Raw genomic sequence first — 21000 nt, 5'->3', positions numbered from 1 at the left:
AAATACATTTAACCTGTCTTTACCTGCATTTATTATTTACCGTTATTTTGCAAACCCAATACCTCTTTTATACCGCCTTAGATAAACACCGTAACGGTAGTAATCGATAGATTGACGATTGGTCTCTGTGGGATCGATATTCTTTTATATTACTTTGACGCAATTCGTGAATTTGCGAATAACACGCGATCAAGTTTTTGGCGCCGTTGCCGGGGATCAACTTCGTCAAATTTCGTACCCTGTTGTTACACCGTCTAGACAATTTCGTACCCCTGATTCCTGCTAACAATTTCGGACTAAAACCGTCTTTGTTGCAATTAGTGCAATAGAACCAATACGTGGGTCTCTCTACAGAGAACCTGAATCAACATTTAAAAGTATTTATCCAACTAGTCGACACCTTTAAATCTAACGGCGCTTCACCGGATATGATCCGTTTAAGATTATTTCCTTTCTCCCTTAGGGATAGAGCACGTTCATGGTTAGATTCACTTCCAGCTAATTCAATAACTACCTGGGAAGACCTTAGGAGAGTATTCCTCGCTAGATATTTCCCCCTGGTAAGACTGTTGTTCTTCGAAACCAAATAACTAGATTTGCTCAAAACCAAGGAGAATCACTTTTCGAAGCTTGGGAGAGATATAAAGAGCTATTAAGAGTATGTCCACACCATGGCCTAGAACAATGGCTGATCGTTCATACCTTCTACAATGGACTCCATTATAACACCAAGATGAGCATCGGCGCTGCCGCAGGTGGCGTTCTGATGAACAAACCTTACCCCGAAGCTTGTGACCTAATTGAGGATATAGCCCAAAACCATTAGCAATGGGGAACTGGACGAGCATCAATAGAGAAAAAGGAGACCCAAGGTGGAATACATGAGGTAAGCTCTCTAGACATGATACAGGCAAAAATGGACGCTTTAGCCTTTAGGATCGAACATATGTCTACAAACACTAACACCGTAGCAGTAGTCCAAACAAAGTGCGAACTCTGTGGATATAAAGGACACGAATCAGCGGAGTGTAACCTTTTGAACGACCTGAACACCGACCAAGTGAATTATGCCCAAGGTAACCCATTTTCAAACACTTACAACCCTGGATGGAAGAATCATCTGAATTTCTCCTATAAAAAGCAGAACCCTATCCAAAATCATGCACCTCAGAGACCGCAAGGTTATCAAGCCCAAAAACCAAACCAACCTATGCAAGATGTGCTCCAGAAGTCTAACCTTCAGAAGATCATGGAGAGCTTTATATCGGGCCAGACTCAGCAAAATAAAGAATTCCTAAACCAGAACATTCACGTAAACGAACTTATAACGCAATTAGGAACCAAGGTTGATCAGATAATCACTCACAATAAGATGCTTGAAACCCAGATCTCACAGGTAGCACAAAACTAAGCCCCACAAACTACACCTGGAGGCCAATTTCCTGTATAACCTCAACGAAACCCTCGAGGGCAAGCTAACGCTATCTCGTTACGAAGTGGGATCGCTTACGAAGGGCCTCATAACCCAGCGATGAGAGAGTCCAAAACTTCTAAAGGAAATATACCTACCAACCAAGAAGAGGAACTGGAGAAACTCGATAAACAAATCGACCAAGAAGGTGAAGCCAAGGATAAAACTTACAAACCACCACCCCCATACAAACCACCAATCCCATATCCGCCAAGACTTAAACAAACCAAAGTCAACAACCAATACCAAAAATTTATAAAAGTAATAGAAAAGCTTCATGTAGAGATTCCTTTCACCGAAGCTATCACCCAAATTCCGTCTTACGCCAAATTTCTCAAAGACATCTTAACCAACAAGCGTAGGCTTGACGATCCAAAACCCTTGGAATGCAACTTTATTTTTGAGGATAAACTTTCTAAGAAGGAGAAAGACCCTGGTAGTTTTTCTATACCTTGCATTTTAGGGAGTCATGTGATCGACAAAGCTTTCCTAGACTTAGGCGCTAGTGTGAGTTTAATACCCTTAGCTATATGTAAAAGGTTAAACCTGGGAGAATTAAAACCAACTAAGATGTCCCTACAATTAGCCGATAGGTCTGTTAAGTATCCTGTAGGCATTTTAGAAGACGTCCCAGTTAGGATCGGTCAACTTTATATCCCAACAGACTTTATGGTCATTGATATCAAAGAAGACGAATATATCCCTATCCTTTTAGGTAGACCATTCTTATCAATAATCGGAGCTATAATAGATGTTAAAAGAGGGAAATTAACCTTCGAAGTAGGGGATGAAAAGATCGAGTTCATTCTTTCGAAATTCCTGATGGCATCAATTCTAGGAGACGCATGTTATGCGGTCGATATCATAGATGAGTGCATAAGAGAATTTGATCAAGGAGAACCTAAGATCGAACCATTTTCAAACCCGAATGAAAAGGATGACGAGCTAGAGGAAACGGAACCTCTCACTAACGAATGTCTGGATCTTACTCCAGACTTTTCACCAAATTCCCAAAAACCAGCTCAAGAACTTAAGGAACACTACAACAAAAATGGGTTTAGGCAACAACGAAAAATCGTCCCTTAAAGGTATAAAACCGTTGCTTAATGCTTTAGGGGACGGTTTATCAAGCATGGAATAAACAGCCGTTGCTTATTCCATTAGAGCGCGGTTTTTTGATTTCTACCCACGGATTCTGAACACCATCACCTAAAATATCAAAGTCCACGGTTTTAGGTGAACTTTTAAGCTGCGGTTTTCAAGTAGCAACGTAAAATATCTGTCCCCAAAACATGTGAAAAGACAATGGTTATTAATAACCAACAGATGTAAACCGTAGCTTAATCTATAATTTCATTTACACAACACACATAACCGCGCCTAAAACAAAGGAATATACTACGGTTTTTGATAATCAACGCATAAAAAGCGTTGTCTATAGATTGAAAAACAAATCACATTTATATATAACGTTAGACTTTAAAAGATATAATTAATATAGAATTTCCCTGTTGTGCACTTTAGACTTAGAAAGATATAATTAGTATAGAATTTTTCTGTTCATTTATATGGTGATACATTTGTGATCATATACCTTCACATTATTCTAATAGATTATTTTTCAATATTATTAGAAGAAGCACATTTATAAATTGAAAACATATATAAATATGAAGTATTAATAAGATGAAGTGTAATCAACTCTTTGAAATGCAAAAAATGCAAATATTTTCAAAATAAATCCAAGCAATATAAGTTATAGCTAGTTGGCTTATGTAACTCCATAAAACAAAACATAATCGTCAATATTTAAATCAATGGCGGTCTTTATCATATTCATTGTGTTGAGGTTCATGAGAATCATCATTTTGAATATTATCATATTGAAGATCATTATCATCTTGATCATATTGAAGATCATCATCATCTTGATCATATTGAAGATCATCATCATCTTGATCATATTGAAGATCATCATCTTGAGGATCATCTTTGTTTCTAACCTATAAATATGAAGAATTTATTTTATATATTATTCAAAAACAAAGTTACAATAATCAAAGCGGCATATACAAGGCCTCAAATGACTCAACATCCATGCAATAACGATTCAATTCAAACAATTGATAGTTATATATTACTCACTGACGAAGTTTGCACGTTTAGAATTCAAACTCGAATCTATGAAATTTATACATGAATCTTACCATCTAAACCAATATACAATGATAATTTTTAAAAAACATAATGAAAATGTGCATGGTAACATATGTTCACAATGTTCAACCTAGCTAGCATGAATATATACTAACTTAATGAGTAACTTATAAAACTAACACTGCATATTTAAAAAATTAAACAACTATAAAATAACAACTCAAGACTTAATAAAATAAATGTTGATTTTTATTAATGTCAAGTATAGTACCTTTTGATGAGTAGGCATATGTTGATGTCGATGAGCGTGGTGTTGGAATATTATCATTGTGCAAAGCTTCTCTCATCTTATCATCTACTTCCTCTTCACTTAAATGTGGATTTTGTTGCATATACATGCTTTTCAAAAGTGCCTCCATTGCTCCCATCTTTTGCGCCATGTCAGAAATCTTACCATCATATTGCATTTTCATTAAAGAAATTTCTTCATTTTTTTTCAACAATGATGGTGTGACAGTTCTTCCATAACATCTCACTCTACCGGGCTTTTCAATTCCAAATAATTATTTAAATGCTTGTGTTCCAGCTTCAACTGAGTTTTCAATAGATTCTTGAAGTTTATCCTAATATTTTAAATTATTAGTTTGAAAAAAATTAAAAACCACATGTGTATTTATAATGAATATTATAATTTAACTTACAATAGCAAATTGGGTTTCCCCATCCACTTGTTTTCCCTTGCGACTTTTTCGAGTTTCAATAAACATTTCAGCTTGAGTGACTTCTTCTCCATCCTTTTTTGCTCGCTACATGATTATACATATATTAAAAAAAATACTACTTAATAAGAGATTGAAAAAACAATTTATTCTATTGATAATCACACACAAATATCATACCAATTTTTCACGGATTCTAGCAAAATTTGTTGGTCCTACACGTTGCATAAACTTTTGCTTGCTCCTATTACCTGCATTCTTTTTACTAATATCCTACAATACATAAAATAGTCCACTGAGTAGAATCAATGTTACATGCAAAGAAATTGAATTAGTTCATTGAGTAGTAAGTATTTAATAAAGATAGTATGAAAATATGCACAATAATGTCTAAGGAGAAATTATGCTAATATAGGGCTGCAATTGTGTTTCATTATGTCTATATTGTCTTTACTACTAAACATGATTAGAAATTGTCTAACTAGAAAATATGATAAATATGCAAAGAAATTTAATTGTGTTTCATACTGTTCGAAACTATGCACATAAGAAAAAGCCATGCATCTTATTCCATATTAGTTGAAATAAAGCAAAACTTTATCCAACAAGTATATACACACACATAGATATTAATCAACACATTAATGTTAATTATAGATAGTGTATGATTTTCAAATCATTTTGCTTAAAAAGAAGAAAATAATGGAGCAACCAACCAACCAAAAGATGAAAATTGATATGTTATGATATTGTATAACTATGGTGCATCTTTGATTTACCCCTTTTGTTTTTCCATTCTAATATATTAATTGAACATTTTTATTACTATATTGAATGCAAAATAAATAACTTACCTGAACATGATTATCTTTCCAATACACTAATAATTTCTTGAAATGATATTCAGATATACTTTTTGGACGGTTCTTTAATCTTTCCTTCATACTAGAGTACTTTAGGAAATGATCTCTCTTGATAGAGTATTTGTGCCGTCTCCAAGCATCATTTATTCGAGAAAATACTACTTTTTTTTCCTCTCTCAGGAATGTTGAACTTCGTCTGCAAAAATAAAATAATATTTGTCATCAATTGTAGATAAATATTTGATCATTTAAAAAATATGAAATTTTACTTTTCATACATTAATATATTTCCAAATACGATCATTATGACACTTAGGATCTGCTTCATCTTTAAGCAATTCTTTGAAATTTAAATAGATCAATGGACAAAAATATGCATTCTTCGCTATAGTTCCAAGGAAATAGCCTAAGTCAGAAACAGTTTGGTCATCGGGTCATCACGTGATTTTCCATGTTTGGTCTTTCTTTCCTCCAGTTTGATATTGAAATTCCTTGCCAATTCAAAGCTTGATTTGACTTGCGGTAGCTCAAAACTGGAAGCACCCATTTGACCCTTCACATGACATTTCATATTTTTCTTGTTGTTTTCTTTCTTTCTCATTTGTTCTGCAAAATATTTAAACATAATTTTTTTAGAGAAACAAAGAAATAAATAAGAATGCTCATCAAACCATAAAAAGGTATCGATGGAGAAAATGTGAAAATTAAGAAACAAATAAAGAAATAATAAGGTTAGATCATAAAATAGAAATTTACTATCATAACACAGTATTGTCAAAATCAGAATCATCTTCATAATTTGGACAATAGATCTACCACTGTTGGCCATGGCACCTATCATCCCCTTATAATAGATCTAACATTGTTTACTAATAATAATAATATGTTTACATTTTTTGTGAGGTTATTTGCTAATAGTAATAAAATGTAATATGATATATTTCCTCCTGGACTTTCTCCTCGAGTTCCAAATTCCTCTCATATCTTAACACATATTTGACATGAATAAATAATTCTTGTTTACTATTAAAATAATGAAAAAAATTATTACTCTCAAGAGTAGTGCAACATGTCTGATCAACAGGAAATCAAATTAAACTATACTTGATTATTAATTGTATCGGCAATTAGTGTGAACAGTACCTGCTTAAGGAATCCTCATAAAAATATATATGCATTGTTCCAAACTACTAGTTTATTTTATTATTTTAATTCCAGATTTAGTTATTTAATTAGTATAGTAGATGTTTGTTTCATGAATTACTCTCCACAGTTTTCAATTCATTAAGTTAAATGGTTGCTATGAATAATCAAGGACATATACTCTAATAATTAGTTACTAACTAATTTTATGTGAGGTCATTTTGGTTTTATGAAATTAAACCAAGATTAAAATAACTGTATATTTTTGGTTGATTAGATATAGCAGTGTACAATAATATTATATGCTTCCTAGTTTCTTCTATTTTGAAAAGTATGTCCCTCTGTTAAGTTATTCTTGTACCAAAAGGTTACTATAATATGAGTTACTAAAAACCAAAAACTTAAAGCAATTGATGTTATAATTTGAAACAACTTTCACACTAAGCCTATGAAAGCAAATACAATCTCACTAAAGTATTATAACGCCCTTATATAATAAACCCAAATAACCATATGACATCCTTACAGAATAACTTTTGTAACAAAAAATATTTAAAGTAATATTTTTCAATTCAGATTTGGAGAAATACGAAGGTTAGAGTTTTAGGATAATTAGGTATTTGAGTAATTTTAGGAAGAATGAGACTCACCCTTGGAGACAAATATGGCAGATAATTTGAGGCGGTGGTCCAGCTCGAGCAATTTCTAATTTCATAAACAGAAAGGAAAAAACGAAGGTATTCAAAACAGAGAAGTAAATGAAACAGGTGAACAACAAAAGATTTTGGTGGTAAGAGGTATTTATGAGAAATAGAATGAGAATGAGAAACTTACTCTTGAGAAGTGTTTGTAACAAATGATGCAACAATACAGCGAAGGTGAGTTGCAGCAGAAAATGTGCGGTTGCCGGCGTGAGAGTATGTGAGTTGTAGAGAAAATATTTCTTTGAGTAGAAAGAAAGAAGAAAAGACAGAAGGTTCTGTAGAGAGAAAGAAGAAACAACATAAAGTTATGTAGAGAGAAAGAAGAAAATATAATTTAGGGTTCAATTGTAATGAATCAGCTTTTAGGAAATTATAAGAAAAAAATACGAACATTAAATTATAAGTAAATTTTCAAAGAAAAACGTTCAAATGAAATGAAAGTGGCCTAGTGGTAATACATGTTTAATAAATTTACCTTTTTCCATTTAAATATAACATAATAAATTAGTATAAGTCTAATTTAAAATCTTTTAAGGATCAAAATATGTTTATTAAATGTCAGTAATCCAGTGGTAATGATCTTTAACCATTTTAGTTGCACATTTCGGTTTGAAACTTTTGCTTCATTTTTAAAAAAATATTGTTTTTATTTTATTTTTATATTTTAAGAAAAATAACTGAAGTTCAAAATAATAATAAAAACCGTAGCCTTTTAACAATAGGCCATGCTTTTTAGTTGTTGTTTTTAAATAAGAAACAACCACATATCTTAACCGTGGCATAAAAGGAATAAACTACGGTTATGTTATATCTACGATTTCATAAGCGTCGCTTATAGTAAATAGACAACGTTTATGTTATGCCCTCATTTTACGAACTGTAGCATAAAGTAAATAAGGGACGGTTTTTCACGCTTTGCCAAGAAACTCGTCCACGCATAAAAAAGTGCGGTCTATAACACCTTTAGGTGACGGTTTTTTAGTCGTTGCCTATTCTTCCGTTGCCTAAAGTATAAAATGATGTAGTGGAACTACCCAAGAACCTAAGATATGAGTTTTTGGATGAAGAAATGAACCGCCCAGTAATAGTTAGTGCCACCTTAAACCAAAACGAGACGAATCGACTCTTGAATGTTTTAAGAAGATACCCCTCTGCCTTAGGGTACAACATCTCTGATTTAAAAGGTATTAGCCCATCCGTGTGTATGCACAGGATCTCGCTAGAGGAGGATTCAAAACCTTCCAGAGAACATCAGAGACAAATCAACCCTGTAATGAGCTAGGTGGTGAAGAAGGAATTTCTTAAACTACTGGAAGCTGGTATAATCTATCAGATTTCTGATAGTAAGTGGGTAAGTCCTATACATGTGGTACCCAAGAAGGGAGGCATCATAGTCGTGTAGAACGAAAAGGGAGATCATGTCGTTAAACGCATAGAAGGCAGATGGCGTATGGGCATAGATTATAGGAAACTAAATAAGGCAACTAGGAAAGACCATTTCCCCCTTCCATTCATAGATCAAATGTTGGAGCGTCTTGCCAGACACTCCTACTTTTGTTATCTTGATGGATATTCTGGATTTTTCCAAATACCCATACACCCCGAGGATCAAGAGAAAACAACCTTTACCTGCCCTTACGGGACGTTTGCTTACAGACGAATGCCGTTTGGACTCTGTAATGCGCCAGCTACTTTCCAATGTTGTATGATGTCAATATTCGCAAATTATCTCAACGAAATTATGGAAGTATTTATGGACGACTTCTCGGTGTGTGGATTAGACTTTGAAGACTACCTTATTAACCTTGAGAAAATCCTAGAGAGATGTGTAGAAGTTAACCTTGTGTTAAACTGGGAGAAGTGCCACTTGATGGTTAAAGAAGGCATAGTGTTAGGACATATAATATCTGAAGGAGGCATTGAGGTTGATAAAGCAAAGATAGAAGTTATAGAAAACCTTAACCCTCCTAAGACAGTTAGAGAAGTCCATAGTTTCCTTGGACACCCCAGTTTCTATCGACGCTTCATAAAAGACTTCTCTAAAATAACAAAACCCCTGACTGGCCTTCTGATGAAAGACATTGAATTCATTTTCGATGAGAAACGCATCGAGGCCTTTAACCGTTTAAAGCAAGCATTAATTTCAACGCCTATTCTACAAACCCCGGATTGGACTAAACCCTTCGAAATAATGTGTGATGCTAGCGATTTCGCTATAGGAGCTGTTCTAGGGTAAAGAAAAGATAAGAAACTCCACGTAATATATTACGCTAGTAGAACCCTAGATGCCGCTCAATTAAATTATACAACAACAGAGAAGGAACTCCTAGCTGTAGTTTTCGCAATCGATAAATTTAGGTCTTATCTTGTAGGATCTAAGATTATAGTCTAGACAGACCATGCAACTATCCGTTACCTTCTGAGCAAAAAGGATGTGAAACCTAGATTACTCAGATGGATCCTTTTGCTACAAGAATTCGACTTAGACATTAGAGACAAAAAAGGAACAGAAAACGTAGTTGCTGACCATCTTTCCAGATTAGAGCATTTAAATCCAGATCTTTTACCTATAAATGATGACTTCACCTATGACAGACTGATAGCTAAGATAGATGTCGCTCCCCTTGAACCTGATAGAGACAACCTTGGGACGATTTCAGAAATTAGCAGAGTACCATGGTACGCTGATTTTGTGAACTATCTAGCCGCTGATATCATACCACCTGACCTCAACTATCAACAGAAGAAGAAGTTCTTTAAAGATATAAGACACTTCTATTGGGACGAACAACTCCTTTTCAAAAGAGGAACTGATAACATATTTGGACGTTGCGTCCCGGATGAAGAAGTCAGAAACATCATGGAGCATTGTCATTCTTCACCCTATGGTGGACATTCAAGCACATCCAAGACATACGCTAAGATCCTTCAAGCTGGTCTTTATTGGCCGATATTATGGCGTGATGTCCATGCTTATATTGTCCGATGTGATCGGTGCCAGCGGGCTGGGAACATCTCAAGACGTGATGAAATGCCTTTGAAGAACATCCAAGAAGTAGAACTATTTGACGTTTGGGGTATTGATTTCATGGGACCTTTTCCATCTTCATTAGGAAACAAGTACATTTTGGTAGTAGTTGACTATGTGTCCAAGTGGATAGAAGCTATAGCCGCACCCACTAACGACACAAGAGTAGTCATCAAGATGTTCAAGAATAATATCTTTCCCAGATTTGGAGTGCCACGACTTGTCATAAGTGATGGTGGATCACATTTTATATCCAGGATATTTAATAAAATCTTAAAGAAATATGGAGTAAAACACAGAGTAGCAACACCATATCACCCCCAGACTAATGGTCAATTGGAAGTATCTAACAGAGAGATTAAGCAGATCTTGGAGAAAACTGTATCAATATCTAGAAAAGATTGGTCTGAAAAGCTAACAGAAGCACTGTGGGCTTACAGAACTTCTTACAAAACCCCTATTGGGACTACACCATACCAATTGGTCTACGGGAAGTCATGTCACTTACCTTTTGAACTCAAGCACAAGGCATATTGGGCCATCAAGACCCTGAATTTGGATTATCTAGCATCTGGCAAGAAGCGAATCCTTGATATTCATAAATTGGATGAACTCCGCCAGAACGCTTACGAGAATGCCGTTATATACAAAAAGAGAACCAAAGCTTGGCACGACAAAAGGATTGTGAAAAAGGAATTTAGTATAGGCGACTCTGTTCTCCTCTCCAATTCGAGATTATGACTTTTTCCAGACAAGCTGCGCTCGAGATGGACAGGCCCCTTTGAGGTTTCCAAAATCCTAAAATCTAGAGCAGTTGAAATTCGGAACAGTTCCTATAATTCGTTTGTGGTAAATGGACAAAGACTAAAGCAATACCAAGGAGGTGACATCCCCACAAAATGTCATGACCAAACTCTGATCGACCCTCCAGTTCCTACCTCTAACATATAAAGTTTGAATCGTCGAGCTAACAACGTTAACCAAGCGCTGCATGGGAGGCAACCCATGATTTCTTTTCCTTTACTTTTACTATTTCAATTTATATTTTTAGTTGTTCCTATGGACGATGATCAAGGGACCAATGATGAGTATTCTCGGTGCGACCAGTCACCTGCTCATGATATTCCTGCTGCATCACCTGCACACATTGCACCTTTTTCCTCTAACCCTTTTGCAGGTACCACTCCCGGTTTCTACATCACAGGGGAGATATGGCGTGAGCACCTGGCTCGTGAGGAAAGGCATGACACCATCCTGAATACCATAAACCAACAACTAACAAATAATATGAGTTTTATGGTAGCTTCCCAGCAACATAGTGAGCAAGCACATCGGACTATCACTGAGTCCTTACTTGCGATCACTAATGAGCAGCAACGCCAGTGACAGGATAATGAGCATCACTTCACTCTTATCGAGGCCACCCAATGATCTCTCCTAGGTCGCTCTCAGCAGCTGCAGGAAGGACTTAGTACTCGTAGCAGACGTCGTCGACCCAGGCATCCTGACCAGGGCGGTGACGGTACCGGTGCTCACCCCTAGTTCTCTCCCTCTCTCTTCTAGGTTACTCCTACCCTATCTCATATCGAAACATTGAGGATAATGTTCGGTTTATGTGTGGGAGGAGATTTTGTTTCTTTTTATCTTTCCTTTATTTTTATCGCTTTTTATCGCTTTCCTTTACTTTTATCGCTTTCCTTTACTTTTATCGCTTTTTCCCGTATTCCTTTATTTTTAGTGTGTTTTAGTTGTTTTTTTTCCTTTCAATAAAATAACATGTGTTTGACGAGTCATCTGTGTAGTGTATCCTTATTTCCCCCTTTTCTTTAACCTTACCCAAAAAAAAATAGTCAAGAAAATAGTACATCTTAAACATTCAGGCTATAAGACAGGTTTATAACAGGATGTAAAAGACTTGGGAAATCTTTTTCTAAAAATCGGTATTGTCTTAACACCTTAGGCTTCATGATTATAAGAGTTGATCCCGATACCCCATATGATGTAGCCCCAATTTCCGTTCCAAATAAGTCCTTAAGTAGTTTATCCTTGCAGTCAGCTCCGACTTAAGCATGCTCTACGTAGGGGACCGATGAAAATAAGTGAATGATCACAAAAATTCCTGCCTTGTTCTCAAATCACATGAAAATCCGGGCTAGGTGACTCTCACACGGTCATTTAACCCAGCAAAATAAAGAAATATGCGGAACATGCAGAAGAAAAATAAAAAATAATAATAATAAGCCTATTTGTTTGTTGGTTCAGAGGTATCTGGTGCTGAACTTGGTAGGGTGGATTACGATCCAATCCCCCACAACTGCAAATTAGGTTGAATAAAGGGGTTACACCAACTTATGTACCGGAGCCCCATGCTTAGAAAAATAAAAAAATAATAAGCCTATTTGTTTGTTGGTTCAGAGGTATCTGGTGCTGAACTTGGTAGGGTGGATTACGATCCAATCCCCCACGACTGCAAATTGGGTTGAATAAAAAGGGTTACACCAACTTATGTACCAGAGCCCCATGCTTAAGATCATAATAACTAACCGGTCATTTTACTATGAGTATGTACGGATAACGGGCTTAATGTGATTGCACCTGAATGAAAAGGACTTTAAGAAAATGAAAAGAAGGATTAGGTATGGTGGGGTGATGTGGATTGATTTGTATAGGAACGAAGCCTACAACCGCATTTGCGGGAAGTGTCACTACAATATCCTTAGTTAGATTCGTTAGTACCTATCGATACATTCCTCGAATGAACTTATAAGTCTTTTCTCATTGAATTAACTCTAGTTGATACTATTTTTCTTGCATAAACTATAAAGATTTTTGCTTGAGGACAAGCAAAGGTTTAAGTGTGGGAGAATTTGATCACACTGAATTACACCGTGTTTTTTACTCGGATTCACATGTTTATTAGCACTTTATTATCATTTTGTTTGTATTATGCTCTCTTTTACCTTGTTTTTAGATATTTAGCACTTTCGGACTCTTTTGGAAGAAACGAAGCAAAAAGACCTAAAATTAGGGTTTTTCGGCGAAATTACACACATGGCGTTGCACATGGCGACCGCTATAGGAGAAGCCATGAGTCATCAACCCTCAACTAGGAGGTAACCTCCATGTTCCCATGATCCACCCCATTTACACACATGGCAGGCGCCATGAAGGGATGGCGGGCGCCACCTTTGGAAATCACGTTCCCACTAAGGAGAAGTTAGAGGGCACCATGGTCTTTGCAAGCTGCTAAAATCCTCTATAAATAGTTCGTTCCATTTCACTTTCTAATCATCCAACTTAGTTTTACAACACTAAGCATATATTTATCATTTGTAATAGCGGTAATCCGTCACATCGGGGGGTTATCGCACCTTAGTGAGATTGAGTTGGGTCACTTCGAGTTGCTGTCGTCTTTATCTTCAGGAGTCGGAGGTTTATTTTTGTACCGGATTTAAAGCGCTCTATTTCGAGCAGGTTCTTATTTATCGCTTTATTTATTTCCCGCATCGCTTTTATTTTATTTACTTTCTGTCTATGCTTTTATTTTATTTATTTTCCGCACTGGCTTTACTTTATTTATTTTCCGCACTCTCTTTACTTTATTTATTTTCTGCACTCGCTTTTATTTTATTTATTTTCTGCACTCGCTTTACTTTATTTACTTTACGCACTTTACTCGCTCTCCACGCCTCACATTCTAAAACAAACTTTTCATCATGATTAATATCGTTGTGTTTGTTTGTGTTACCATGTCTGGCTAAATCTTTTAAAGGTTAGAATGTAAGGATCGCGGTTAAAGAGATGGTTCACATATTGAATCTGTAGAAATACTTTAAAGGCTGTTTTTATTTTTAACTTGAGTTTTCTAAAACAAACTTGGCTAGTTTTAACTATTCGAGAAGTGCGAAAGCACCCTAGCTTAGTAACTAGGAATTTTTATCACTTTAAGGAAAAACTATTTTTGAAACTGTTTTCGGACGCGTTGATGGATTTAAAATCAGGAAACTCCTTGGGTAAACTTTCCAAATCAAAATCACTTTTCAACTAAGTTTACGAGTCTCGTTTCTTAAAAATAAGTTTACTACTTTAGCGTTCTGCGCACCTTTTACAAGTGACAATAAAAGGCCTTAATTTAAGGGTAAACTCGGTTCTGAATACGCGAAAGCGACAGTTCCTGTTAAATGGATTCTTTTCAAGAGTAGAAAATATTGCTTTATAAGTAGTTCTATTTAGACAATCGAAACATCACTTAACTGACGTGAAATACATTTAACCTGTCTTTACCTGCATTTATTATTTACCGTTATTTTGCAAACCCAATATCTCTTTTATACCGCCTTAGATAAAAACCGTAACGATAGTAATCAATAGATTGATGATTGGTCTCTGTGGGATTGATATTCTTTTATATTACTTTGACGCAATTCGTGCACTTGCGAATAACACGCGATCAGGGTGTTTAGGAAGTCAAATAGTGAGAGATATTTACCCTTATATATTCTTCTTCTTGACTCTCTGTGTTTATGTTTATGGCCAATGAAGGTTTGTGAAAAACCTTTTGAGACGGTGGTTGTGATAATAATATAATAAATTTGAATTTTATCAATGTTGACCTTGTTTTGATAACCTTGCTGATGCCTTTTGATAAGGCTGGATTGATCGAATAAATAACGGGTGTGCTTTATGATAAGGCAAGCACATATGAATTTGTATGTTTTTCTTCTGAGTTCCTATTAATCTTGATTAATATATGTTGATGCCTTTTAATAAGCCGATAGTAATTGATATTACCCATTAATTCCTTTTAATAAAGAGAGAGTAATTGGTATTGTCCATTGATACCTTTTGATAAGGCGATAGTCGATTTTGTTGTTGCCTTATGATTAGGCGAGAGTTATAATGCTTAATTTTCAATGGCTATGTCTATATGTATGTGTTTTGGGCGGTGAGAACTCAAATAAAAGAAATAGGTGAGTTTTGGATCTGTTAAATAGATAGAAAAACGCATATAGACATAAAATGGGATTGATCGTCTTGTTTCATGCGTAACATGAGTTTTGTAAGTCCGTTTAAGATAATGTTAGTCGCGTTAGAAAGCTAACATAATAATATTTACTTTGAAGTGAGTAAATTGGGTCTAGGAGGGCTACAATAGTAGAAGTTCTCTAGTTTCTATACCAAGTCATAGTTAAATTTCAATCTTGCATTGATCATCTTGTTTCATGTGTAACTTGAGTTTCGTAAGTCTGTTTAAGAGGTGGTCAGTTGCATTTGAGAGAGGGTTTAACGATATTTTAAACGAAATAGTTTCATAAATTTATCATAATTCTATAATTTTTGTTTCTTTTTTGATGTCAGACAAGAGTTTCATAATTTTATCATGAGCCAGTAATATTTGGTGTTATTGTGAAGCAAGACAATTTTAGACTTAAGTTTAGAGTCTTGGGAAACCCTTTAGCAATTTAAGGAATTAAATTATCTATAAAAAAAAACTTTATTTTAAGTAGTTTGATATGTTTATATTTGAGTTTGAGTTATGTATAGTTAAAAGGGTTACGTTGTGAATTATTTTAGGAGTTAGAGTTGAGTTTGATATGTTTAAAGCTTTTCCTTATGCCATTTTTTTATGGTTGTTAGAGTTAAGGCGAGGGTTATGAGAGGCGCTTGTCATAAGGCGATGAGACAATTTTAAAGTTTAGGGCGAGGGCTATGAGAAACCCTTGCCAATCTGTAGGGAAACAATTTTAGAGTTGAATTGTGAGTTATTTGGCGGTTTAGAGTTGAGTTGATTTTATTTAGAGTTGTTATGAGTTAAATGAGTCAAGGTTATGAGTATACCTTATGACTCTTTATTTTGAATAAAAAGTGGAAGACTTTTTGTGAGCTTTGATGAGTTATGAACTAACTCTGTTGAGTGATGAGGATTGTGTAGTGTTACTTTGTTACCCTGTTGGTGAGTATTGCTGAGAAATTATATGTTTTACCTTGTTGATGAGTAATTGTGAGTAATTATATAATTATATGTATTCAGTTGAACTATAATTATATATATGTTGAGTTGAGTAGTTAAGAGAGAGACTATAGTGGTGGCCTTATATTGGTGATATTTATGTTGAGATGTGTACTTCAGAAAGGAGCTACTGTTGTGGCCTTATATTGGTGATGTTGTGTATGGATGGAAATTCGACTCATCCCTAGTGAGAACACAAAAAAATTACCCATAATGGGTTGGGTAAAAACACAAAAAATGGGTATGGGCATGGACAAAGGAAATTACCCATGAAAATAAGAGGGTATGGGTGCAGGTGCGAGTATCTTAGTATTGTCCATGTCCCATTCCCTCATAATATATATTTATATATATATTTACTTTTGGTATTACTGATACATGTTAATTTATCAATTTTATTAAATGCATCACTATTAAAATTATACGCATTTTAATATAAATTTTTGTTTATTTCTTAACTCAACAATATCATCCTTGAATTTTTTTTAATGTTGTTAAAAATTTAAAATGACATGATAAATTTATAAATGATATATTGTTTTTTATTAGAAATGCAGGTAAGCAGGTATGGGTATGGGTATTTAGATACACATAGGGTACGAGTATGGATACAAAGATTGATGCCCACGCAGGTTTGAGCTCAGATATGGGGTTTTTTGAAACCGTGTGTATAGGGATGGGTATTGTAGCGGTAAATTCATGACCATTAAGTTATGGATAAACTTAACGTCAATAAAACCATAGTCGTCACCGCGCTTTTATTGTTTTTAAGGGAAAAGGGAAAAGTACGAACAAAACCCAAAGATAAGAAGTTTTCAAATCAAAACTAATAAAATGCCAGAGATTACAGGTAAGGGGTTTGGTTAGATAGAGGGAAGGTGTTAGCACCCAAACTGTCCTAGGTACTCCTATGGAGCCCTTTTTTGTGTATACATGTGTTTTGGTATGAAATGATGATTGCAATAAATAGAGTGTGGGGATGAGAAAAGAATTCATTAATTATATTTTTGTGTTTCACAAGTCCTTCGGACTTGTGCCTACGTACCTGTAAGACCCTAATTTTGACCCTAGATCCCTCATGGCATCATATCATATCACATTGCATTTGCCTCAAGGATCATAGCATTTTGGCTCCTTACCTTTGGGTGGGGACTTGGGTGAATTGGTTTGAGACCACCAAGCATGCTTGAATTGTATATTATTGCTTTTCTTATATTGTTTACTAACCAAAAGCACAAAAATATGTCACTAACATCTTTTGTTTTGTAGCTTGAGCAATCATAAGATCCAAGGCTCCTAGGAGGCCCATATGCTCATTGATATGGCCAGATGAAGTGGAAAGCAAACATGACAATGGTTCACAAAGCTCTTATTCATCATATATGCCTCCCAAGTATCTCAATTTGTCAATTTTATCAGAGCAAACCAAGAGGCTTGAGGCTTGTTTCCCAAGGAAACCCTAATTCAACTGTACATCAACTGTGCCTTGCTCATGAAGCAACCTCAACCATTGATCAAATACAATCAAGGGAAGTTCTTTAATTAATCATTTCATGCATATATGAGCCTATGTGAGTGTCCTCAATCATCAATTCATCAAGGTTTGAAGTTTGGACTTGAGAAGTTGATCAGTCAATTCATCTGACTATTTTGAAATCCATTGAGACCTAACTTTTGATGTGTTTGTCAAATGGAGATGACCCCAAGAGAAACAATGTTCTTAAGAGTCATATGAACAACGTTTATGTTCATCAAAAATTGATTTGAAGCTTGGAAAGTCATCATCCATTTCAAAACATTATAGGTCATTTTGATTGAAACCCTAATTTTGGGTTAACTTCCCAAGGACTTAACTCACTCATTTTTCATGATTTTGAGGTGGGATCAAATGCATTAGAACGTTTAAGATGTCTACTTCATTTGTTATGTTTAACAAAGTTTTATAATCCTAAAATAAATACATGTGATAATGCAAAACATTATAGGTCACTTTGACCAAAGGCATTGAAATGTGAAAAAGTCCAATTTCAAGTGCCCATAACTTTCTCACCAAAAATCCAAATGATGCAAAAGTTAAGTCCAAATTGATTTTCTTGAAAACATATACAACTTTGATGTTGAAGGTTTTGTCATTTGAGGCTTGCATAATTGAAACAGAGGGGCTTGAAGTTAGTCCATTTTGGAAAATTTCACATGCACATGTTTTGCACCTTGAACTTTATGACCAATTTTCACTAATTTCCCAATTCCAAATGAAGTTTTGTTCAACATAACAATTGATCTTCATGTCAAGACCTTTCCAACCATTACCCACAAGGCCATGTTTTATTTTGGGAAGAGGCATTTTCGAAGAGATGAAGAATCATGTGCATTTTTAGAAACCATTTGAAAACTCCATGCACACTCCAATTCCCTTACATTTGCACGTCCATTTCATCTTATTATGACTTCAGCATGCCAAAGCAATTGGATTTGGGCCCTCCATGCGCCTGTACAGGCCCATGCATGGAGGCCCTCATCATTCATGCACACGAAATTCACCTTGCTTGCACAGGTTTTGCTATAAATAAGCATGCTCAGCTTCATTCTCATTCAAACTGAAGGCGCCTTAGATGCTGCAGAATTGAATCCAAAACCTCACCTAAAGGAATTTCTCTCTTTCATTTCAAAATTTCAGATCCAATTTTCAACTTCATTGGTTGATTATTGGACTTAAAATTCCTTGGCCTTGCTTCATCTTCACCTCAAGAACACACTACAATCAAGAGTTGAAAGGAATCGTGCTTCACAGATCTACATTTCCAAGGATGATGCTCAAACTTTTTTCAATCGAAACACACTGATTATAGCTCATTTCTTATGTTTATTGGCTTGGCTGAAGTCCTCTCATAAGAGGCATTTGAATAGTGTTCTTAATTTTGCAAATCCATGAAGTTCAAAAAAGGCACCAAGGGCGTAAAAAAAGTTTTTATGAGTGTTAGTTCTTTTTGTCTTTTGAATTTTTAAGTCAATATGGTTAGATTCATTCACAAGTTTGGTTTAAGAAAAGAGTTTTAAAATGCAATGGCATAAGGCCAAAGTTTCTAGTTTGAAATAAAGTCTAAGTTTAGAAATCACAAGAAAAGAAGATTTTAAAAATGGGGGAGATATTTGAAATTTAAGAAATGGGAGGAGATGAAGAGACTAATCCTAAGTAAGAATTTAAAAGTTAAGACTTGAAAAGATCTGACCAATGGGATGCAATCCAATAGACAAGAATGTCATATAGAAACCCATTTTTCCCTCTGGATTTTAGGATCAAGCAATATCAATACACAAGTAGCAAGATGAAGAGCAAGACATCAAATAAAGATAGCCACATCCAAGCTAACAACTTCATAGTCTTCTTCCATAATCTTCCCCATGTATCAGATGACATACTCCTTGAATGGCTCAAAATAAGCCATTAGACACTGGTTCAAAGTAACATCTTCATCAAGACCAAGTAGTAGATGAACTCAAGTGGATCCCAACACTTGTATCAGATGGAAGCTCAATTCACAAGTTTGACTTTAGAAAAGTTGGCATTGGCCAAGTCCTTTTGCATAGGGAATGATGCCTAATTCTAAGTCCAAGTCTCAGATCTAATCCAACAGTCCACACAAACATTTTTTAGGGTTTTTGTTGTTTATTAAGTATCTTAAGGTCAAAAGACCACAAACACAAACAACAAATGCACAAACAAGTATATACAATCACAATATATGGCACAAGTGAGCAAAGTAAAAATGACATAATCATAAACAAGTCAAATGATATGTATAATGACAAATGATAAATGGCTTGAATTTAAAGTGCATAAACATAAATGACTTGAAATTAAAAGTTAGTTAAATGTTAGTTGATTAGGAGTTAGTGGAGTTTTGCTTTTTTATTGTTTAGGTTATTCTTTTGAGAACGCTCAACCATCTATTCACAAGCATGGATCCTTGAACCAAGACATCTTCCAAAGGAAGGAAAAAAGACCAAGTTTCCACACAATACCATGAAAGCGGGGAGACTTACAATCTCACTTACTAGAATGTTATGCCTTTGGATCAAAATTCAGCGCTATGTTAAGCAATCGTAATTGGACTTATGTAGAAGTCATAACTATCTGAGGTCGGGCAATAAATTTTTTGCTGTTAATGCATGTTATAGATATGGTATGATGAACCATACTCCTAAAACATACCACACACAAAAAGAAAATGATCAAAAGGGTGGACATAATCTCATCCATACTTGTATTGGTTTATGAACCAACTAGCATTAGGATATTGAGATGTCATTGGTCAATGAGAGGAGTGGGATAGAAAGGATTGAAGATGAAGAGGGAGAGGAAATGAGACAAACACAAATTGGTCATGGGAGGAAATTTATCAAATTAAAATCATTCATTCATTTTGGGAGATGAAATGTACATTTCATTAATCCCCTAAATCCAATGATTTTAATCCAATAAAAATCAAATCAACCTTGACCAAGGTCCAAACACAATAGTCAAACTCCACAAGTCAATAAAAATAGCTCAACACAATTTATTTTCAATTAAACAAATTAAAAATCAATTAAAAGTGCATTAAATTAAATTATGTTTGATCAAAAACCTAAAACCTCTTCAAAACACCAAATAAATGACCAATCGATTTATCATAGGTCAAACAAGGTCAAAGGACCTTGGAGAAAAAATTTCACTATTTTTGAAAAGTCAGAAATATTTTTAAACAATTAAAAATATCCACAAAAACAATTAAATCATGAAAAATATTAATATTGATCCAAAAATAATTTTAATTCAAAAAATGAAAGAGAAAAATATTTGAAATTTTATGGTGAAATTCCCACATTTTTTGGATCAATATTAAAATTAATATGAATTAATGA

The 21000-nt window shown here is 34.8% G+C and overlaps 1 non-coding gene across 1 annotated transcript; it reads right to left on the bottom strand.

Moving 5' to 3' along the window:
* Positions 1–571: 571 nt before the first annotated feature.
* LOC127076928 (small nucleolar RNA R71) lies at positions 572–678 on the bottom strand. Its single transcript, XR_007786942.1, has one exon. It is a non-coding gene; the product is annotated as a small nucleolar RNA R71 (small nucleolar RNA).
* Between the last annotated feature and the right edge of the window lie 20322 nt (positions 679–21000).

This window comes from Lathyrus oleraceus, chromosome 4 (genome assembly GCF_024323335.1).
Source record: "Lathyrus oleraceus cultivar Zhongwan6 chromosome 4, CAAS_Psat_ZW6_1.0, whole genome shotgun sequence".
Taxonomy (NCBI): Eukaryota; Viridiplantae; Streptophyta; class Magnoliopsida; order Fabales; family Fabaceae; genus Lathyrus; species Lathyrus oleraceus.
The sequence above is the reverse complement of the archived record's forward strand: the minus strand, read 5'-3'. Positions and strand labels throughout refer to the sequence as shown.